Source organism: Sciurus carolinensis, chromosome X, assembly GCF_902686445.1.
Source record: "Sciurus carolinensis chromosome X, mSciCar1.2, whole genome shotgun sequence".
NCBI lineage: Eukaryota > Metazoa > Chordata > Mammalia > Rodentia > Sciuridae > Sciurus > Sciurus carolinensis.
In genome coordinates this window covers 98,517,515-98,526,031 of record NC_062232.1, presented here as the reverse complement: position 1 = coordinate 98,526,031, position 8,517 = coordinate 98,517,515, and positions in this window count along the sequence as shown.

Below are 8,517 nucleotides of genomic sequence, written 5' to 3'. Positions count from 1 at the left end.
AAAATACTAAAAAAATTTTTTTATTAGTTGTAGATGGACACAATATCTTTGTTTTTTTAATTTATTTTTATGTGGTGCTGAGGATCGAAACCAATGCCTTAAACGTGCTAGGCAAGCACTCTATCACTGGGCCATGACCCCAGCCCCTCAAAATATTTTTATATATATACACACACACACATATACATACATACACATACATATTTTTATAAGTAAAACCATTCTAGAAGCATTCATCTGCATGTTGCTTTTTAAAGTGTAACAATAGACTAGAGGCATCTTTCAATGTCAGTCCATCTGATGTTCTTTAATGATTTTTCTGATTGGTTGTCTTTTTCTCATTGATTTATAGGTAGTCTTCATGTATTTAAAGTATTAATCCTTTTCTTACATAATGGAAAAAATATTTCCCATTTTGTTATCTTTTAATATTATTTATGTTATCTTTTGTTGCACAGGTATTTAAAATTTTTAATGTCATCAAGTCTGTCATTTTTTTTGGACTTGGGGTTAGGAGTCTTGCTAAGGAAGGCCCTTCAAATCACAGATGATATAAATATTCTGAATTTTATTTTAATGCATGCTTTTCATTCCTTTTTTTCTTATTATTTTTAACTTTTAAACTATTAAATATATCTCACATAAAAATAGCATAGGCATAATAAAACAAATACCCACATATTCACCATTCAGCTTAAGAAATAGAATTTTTTTTCTTTTTTACATAGGGTAATGGTGTTTGATTCATTCTGTTATTTTTTCCTTCCCTCCCACCCCTCTTTTCCCTCTATACAGTCCCTCCTTCTTCCATTCTTACCTCCCTCTCACCTCCCATTACGTATCATCCACTTATCAGCGAGATCATTCTTCCTTTGGTTTTTTGAGATTGGCTTATCTCACTTAGCATGATATTCTCTAATTTCATCCATTTGCCTGCAAATGCTATAATTTTATTCTTCTTTATGGCTGAGTAATTTTCCATTATATATATCACAGTTTCTTTATCCATTCATCAATTGAGGGGCGTCTAGGTTGGTTCCACAATCTGGCTATTGTGAATTGAGCAGCTACGAACATTGATGTGGCTGCATCACTGTAGTATGCTGATTTTAAGTCCTTTGGGTATAGGCCAAAGAGTGGGATAGCTGAGTCAAATGGTGGTTCCATTCCAAGTTTTCTAAGGAATCTCCACACTGCTTTCCAGAGTGGCTGCACTAATTTGCAACTCCACCAGCAATGTATGAGTGTACCTTTTCCCTCACATCCTCGTCAACACCTATTGTTGCTTGTATTCTTGATAATCACCATTCTAATTGGGGTGAGATGGAATCTTAGGGTAGTTTTGATTTGCTTTTCTCTTATTACTAGAGATGTTGAACATTTTTTCATATATCTGTTGATTGCTTGTAGATCTTCTTCTGTGAAGTGTCTATTCATTTCCTTAGCCCATTTGTCGATTGGATTACTTGCATTCTTGGTGTAGAGTTTTTTGAGTTCTTTATAGATTCTGGAAATTAGTGCTCTATCTGAAGTATGAGTGGCAAAGATATTGTCCCACTCTGTAGGCTCTCTCTTCACATTGCTGATAGTTTCCTTTGCTGAGAGAAAGCTTTTTGGTTTTAATCTATCCCAGTTATTGATTCTTGCTTTTATTTCTTGTGCTATGGGAGTCCTGTTAAGAAAGTCTGGTCCTAAGCCAACAAGTTGAAGATTTGGACCTACTTTTTCTTCTATAAGATGCAGGGTCTCTGGTCTGAATCTATGGTCCTTGATCCATTTTGAGTTGAGTTTTGTGCAGGGTGAGAGATAGGGGTTTAGTTTCATTCTGCTACACATGGATTTCAAGTTTTCCCTGCACCATTTGTTGAAGAGGCTATCTTTTCTCCATTGCATGTTTTTGGCACCTTTGTCTAGTATGAGAAAATTGTATTTATTTGGGTTTGTGTCTGTGTCCTCTATTCTGTACCATTGATCCACCTTTCTATTTTGGTACCAATACCATGCCGTTTTTGTTACTATTGCTTTGTAGTAGAGTTGAAGATCTGATATTGCGATACCCCCTGCTTCACTCTTCCTGCTAAGGATTGCTTTAGCTATTCTGGGTTTCTTATTCTTCCATATGAATTTCATGATTGCTTGGTCTATTAGAAGTAGAATATTTTTAAAAAAATATTTTTTAGTTGTTGATGGGCCTTTATTTATTTACATGTTGTGCTGGGAATTAAACCCAGTGCCTCATACATACTAGGTAAGTGCTCTACCAGAACCATAACCCCAGCCCAAGAAATAGAACATTTTTAATCCTTCAATCCCTTAAAAGGCTCCTTTTTGCTCTTTCTCAATTATTGTCCCTTCCCTCACCACCAGAGAAAATCACTATCTTATATTTTTGTTTTAAATATTTCTTTGTTTTTTTAACCTATTAACCAAGTGTGTGCAATATATTGTTTCTTTTAGAAAAACATACTATCAAGCACTCATCTCACTCTATTAAGAGAGGGAAATACTGGCATTATTAAAGGTTCCAAGTGGAACAGTCTTGGAACATAGCCTGTATTTAGCTTCCCTGAGAATTTATAAGAATCTTTTCTAAGGAACATAGTGGGCAAAGTTGTGAGTGTTACTGTGTCACACAGTGGCTTGCTAGAGCTGGCTTATGGTTTCAGGAAACTGATGTTATGTTAGCAGCTTTGAATTGCCCATACTGTGTGTGGGCAGGGAGAATTAGGGAGAAATTGATCAAAGAATACAAAATTTCAGTTAAGGCAGTAGTAAATTCAACAGATCTATTGTACTTTGTGGGGACTGTAGTTAATAACAGTGTATTGTATACTTCAAAATTGCTAAGATAGTAGAATTTTACTGTTCTCACTGCAAAAATAAGTGAGATAATGCATTTAATTAGCTCAATTTAATCATTTCACAATGTATACATATTTTAAAACATGTTGTATACCATAAATACATATAATTATATTCATCAATTAAAATAAGAGAGAAATTGCCCATAATGAGAATATTTCTATCATGAAAATTGGAAGGCTGGGGTTGTGGCTCAGTGGTAGAGCACTTCCCTAGTATGTGTGAGGCACTGGGTTCAAGTTTCAGCAGCACATATAAATAAATAAATAAATAAAAGTTCCATTAACAACTTAAAAATATTTTTAAAAAGTTGGAAAAGTCTAAAACCAGTGCCTTTTCTTTTAATTAAAAATATCAGGGCTAGCGATGTTGCTCAGTGGTGAGCATTTGCCTAGAATGTGTGAGGCCCTGGATTTGAACCAGTGCTGGAAAAAAAAAAGGAAGAAAGAAAAAGAAAAGGATATTTTTGGAGAGTCCAACAACCAGAAAATCTCTTGTCCTGAGAAATATATGTTTCATGATGGTCAGGATGATTGGCAAGTATCAATATAGACCAGGACTTGAACATCCTGCAGAAATATGAGCTGAAGGAAAGGGCTGCTGTGTATTTTTTAAACTCACCATGATCAAATTCCAGCTCTCAAGAATAGGTCAAAGCAAAAGACTTCTGTGGGTAAAATTGGAATCCTCAGCTGGTCCAGGCATCAAAGCTTTTATGAGACCTTTTTGTTTGAAATGTCTTTAATCTTCCCTGTCACTTGATTAAAAGTCTGACTGGATGTAGAAATTTAGTTAGGAAATAATTTTCCTTCAGAATTTTGAGGGTAGTAGTCTAGTGTCTCTGAGTTTCCAGTGTTACACTAAGAGGTAGTTCAGTGATGGTGATGACAAGGTTTAGGTTATGGCAGTACAAGCAAGCAGATGAGGTAGCCTGGGGAAAAACACCATTGGATATGAGGAAGTCAAGAAACTAATTGATGAGGGGGTACATCGATCATCCATGAGAATACCAAAGTCACTAGGAATAATGATAGCAGTAATAGTGAAGAACAAGATATAAAGACTGGTGGCATAACCATAGATGACTGTCGGTTAGGTGATTTTTAGGGAGGAATGAATTAGAAATTGCTTTGAGGACAATGAGCAACAAGCAGGCACTTTACCTCCCAGGCTAGTGGTGTGACTTGTGTGGAGGAGCAATAGCCTCCACCGCAGAGTACCTCAGGTAAAGCAGCATACTCAGGGTGAGGTGAGGTTTTGTTTAGAACAAGAAGATGAAGGGAACATTTAGAGAAGAAGCTGAGGATATTTCAAAGTTTTATTTTATGTAAACTGAGTTCTAGAAGACATAGAAAAATTGGTAGTGTAAGGAGAGAGTCAGTGGTTTATCTCAGAAGACTAAGAGAGTGGGTGGTATAACAATTACATTTTAAGTTATGATGGATCTGATATGACAGAAGGAAATACAGAATGTGTCTTAGTCAACTCTGGTTGCTACAAAAATACCATAGACAGATATTATTTCTTATAGTTCTGTAGGCTGAGGAGTCTAAAATCAAAATGCTGTCAGATTCTGTTCTTTTTTTGATACCACTTATTTATTTATTCCTTTATTTATGTGGCACTGAGGATTGAACCCAGTGCCTCATACGTGCTAGGCGAGTGCTCTACCACAGAGCCACAACCCCAGCCCCCCAGATTCTGTTCTTGAGGAGGACCCACTTCTGACCCAGGAGACAGATAGCTTCCTGGTTGCTGTATCCTTACATAATGTGTTGGGCAAAGAAAGAGAACAAACTTTCTAGCATTGCTTCTTAAAAGGATACTAATCTCATCATAAGGCATCTAAACTTAATCCCTTGCAAAGGCCTGACTTCCAAATACTATCGTGTTGGGGGTGAGGGCTTCAGTATATGAATTGTGGTTTGGAAGAGGCACAAACATAGCCCATAGAAGTATGTAGGTCACACTATGGAATTTCTAGGTCATTCAGTATACATATTTTAAATTGTAATATATATTTAGATATGTAAACATTTTTATATATTTTAATGAAAATTTGTCAATTATAATTTGCTTCCTGAAAAGTTTGAAACAATTTGCCATCATTCTCACCAATACTATGAGAGTCCATTTCTCTACACTCTCATCACTAATACCTAGATTTGACAAGTGTTTATCATTTAAAATTTTGTCAACCTGTTATTATAAAGAAAAGATTTCATTGTTTCTACTTACACTTTTTATTAGTAGTGAAGCTGAATATTTAAACATTTTATTAGAGGGTCCACCTAAAAGTAAAAAATTTAGAAATAAATAAATAAATATAATGTTTCATTAGAAAATTTTATTGGAGCCAGGCGCAGTGTCACATGGAGGCTCAGGAGGCTGAGGCAGGAGGATTGTGAGTTCAAAGCCAGCCTCAGCAACTTAGCAAGACCCTAAGCAACTCAGCAAGACTCTAGATCTAAATAAAATATAAAAAAGGGTTGGGGATATGGCTCAGTGCTAAAGTGCCCCTGGGTTCAATCCCCAATTAAAAAAATATTGGAATTTGTTCTCATTTTTGAATTGCTTGTTTGTCTATTTTTTCCTCTGGATTTTCTTTCCCTATTGATTTGAGGGAATTCTTTGTTCTTTATGTATATTAAATCCTTTAGTTTACTAAAACATTTTCTCCCAGTTTTAATTTTTAGTTTTTTTAAAATAAAAGTTATGTTTTGTTAATTCTGTCATTTGCTGTCAGTTTTAGATTACCATGTAGTGAGTGCTATCATTTTTTTCACTTTATAGTCTTGGGATATTGTGAATTCCTTAGAAAGTTTTCCTATTAATTAGAAGGGAGACAAGTAGAGTAAAAGAAGGGAAATGGAAGGAGAGGGGAGAGGGAAGGGAAAGGGAGGTACTGGAGAATTAAATTGACCAAATTATGTATATGTATGAATATGTCACAATGAATCCACTATTATGTATAATTATAATGTACCAATAAAATTAATTAATTAAAAAAGGAAGGCTTTTATATCTCAGTACTGTCATGATGACTCATCTGTATTTTGTTTTATTCTTTTGTGTTTTCTTTTATACATTTAGATTTTCAACCATGTATAATTTATATAGTATAGAGATCCTAAATATTTCCCAAACAAATGAAAAACTCTTCAAACTCCATTTATTAAATAATCACTTTCTTTTTTTATCCCCCCTTTATTGTGGGTTAGTTTCCACATATCAGAGAAAACATTTGACCTTTGGTTTTGTGGGATTGGCTTATTTCATCCACCATGATAGTCTCCAGATCCATCCATTTACTGGCAAATGTCATAAATGTCATTAAATGTTTTCTTAATGGCTGAGTAATACTTCATATATATATATATATATCATATTTTCTTTATCCATTCATCTGTTGAAGGGCACCTGAGTTGGCTTTATAGCTTAGCTATTGTGAACTGAGCTGCTATAAACATTGATGTGGCTGTGTCACTGTATGCTGATTTTAAATCCTTTGGATATATACTGAGGAGTGGGATATATTCCATGCTCTTAAAATTATGTCAAAAAGTATTCTTCTGTCATGTATAACTAAAGAGAACCAATAAATATTGAAGAAAATATATATAAATTAAAGTGTATACACTTAAAAAATGATAATTTTCTTCCCCTGTGACTTGAAACTCTACTATTATCACATACCAACTATCTAGATACACAAAGATTATTCCTGAACTGTTTTCATGGTTATTAGTTTATAATAAAGTTTTATTTTCTGATAGACCAAGTCTTACTCATTGTTCTTTTTCAAAAATTTCTAAGCTGTGCTCTTACAGTTGAATTTTGGAATTAACTTTTTATATTTCCAAAAAATTTCTTTAGGTTTTTGACAAAAATTATATTAGATTTATTCATTAATTTTGGAATAATTATTTTATTTCAGATATCACATCATACTATCAGGGAACTTGGTATGCTTTTCCATTTTTAAAGATGTTCTTTTAGGTGCTTCAGTAAAGTTTTATGATTTTCTTCATGTAGGTTTCATACATTTTCTAAATATTTTTATAGTTTTATCATTGTGAATAGGTTTCATTGTGTTTTCTGATTAGATATTATACTAAAAGCAATTTATTTGGTGTATTCATCTTTTATCTTGGCTCTTATGATTTTAATAGTTTTAATTTTATCCTTTTCACTTTTCCAGTTAGACTATCATTCCATCAGCAAATTCATTGTCTCTTCTTTGACAATATTTAGCACTCACTACTTTTTCTTCTTTTAATTATTTTTACTAAGACTAATGTGGTTATACTAGTTTCTTTTCACTTAGTCCTGGTAGCTTCAATCATACATGGTTGCTAAACTTGCATCTTTTACACTTTAAATTTAGATGTGAATCTTAGATGTTGGATGGATGTTTCCTGGAACCTTAAACTCAGCATGTCCAAAATCAAATGTAAATCTATTGCCACACCTGCCCAAACATGTGCTTAGACCTCATTATTTCTGTTCTTAAGGTTCAAATGACTCAATTATTCCAGTAATTCAGGTTCACAACCTCAACTCATCCTTGATTTCCTCTCTACATCTCTCCTCCCTCATTTTTTATTCAGAAGTTCCTGTTGATTTAATCTTTGTCCCATTATGATAACATATGTCTCCTCCATTCTCTTTTTACTGTTACTGCCTTTGGTCTAATTTGAAAAACTACTATTTAGGGCCTTCTTTGTATTAGGTACAGTATATGGAGAAACAAATGTAAATAATCAAAATTCCTGTTCTTGAGGAGTTCACAAGTAGTGGGTCATGGTTCTTAAATTTAAATACCCTAGAATGTAATAGATGCTATAAGAACTATATGTATAGTGAAATATGGTAGTTCAAAGAAGTAATTAATTCTGTTTCTGTTGAGTCAGAGAGAGTTAACATTTAAGTTGAACCATAAAGGGCAAGTATAAGTTTTTTCTGGTGTAAAAGGAGGGGATGGAAAGGTATTTCTGTTAGAAGCAGCAGTATGTTTATCTATCTTACACATTCATTCAACAAGCATTTATTGAGTGACTCCTATGTGTCAAGCATTGTACTGGAAATGGGCTTTAAGACGTTCTTAGTCTTACTGAAGACACTGACACATAAACAGATAATCACACTAATAAATGCTAAACCCAAGGCCAAAAATCATTTTAAATGGATAAATATTGAAAGCATTCCCTCTAAAAACTGGAACAAGACAATGATGCCCTCTTTCACCACCTCTATTCCACATCATCCTTGAAAATCTAGCCAGAGCAATTATACAGGAGAAAGAAATTAAAGGAATACAAATAGGAAAAGAAGAACTCAAACTATCACTATTTGCCAATGATTCATATATAAAAGATCCAAAAAATTCCACCAGAAAACTTCTATAACTAACAGATGAATTCAGCAAAGTAGCAGGATATAAAATGAACACCCACAAAGCAAACACATTCCTATATATCAGTGATGAATCTACTGAAAGAGGAATTAGGAAAACACCTCATTCATAATAACCTCACAAAACAATATTTGTGAATCAATTTAACAAAAGAGGTGAAAGACCTCTACAATGAAAACTAGAGAACACGAAAGAAAGAAATTGAAGAAGACCTTAGAAGATGGGAAGACCTCCCATGT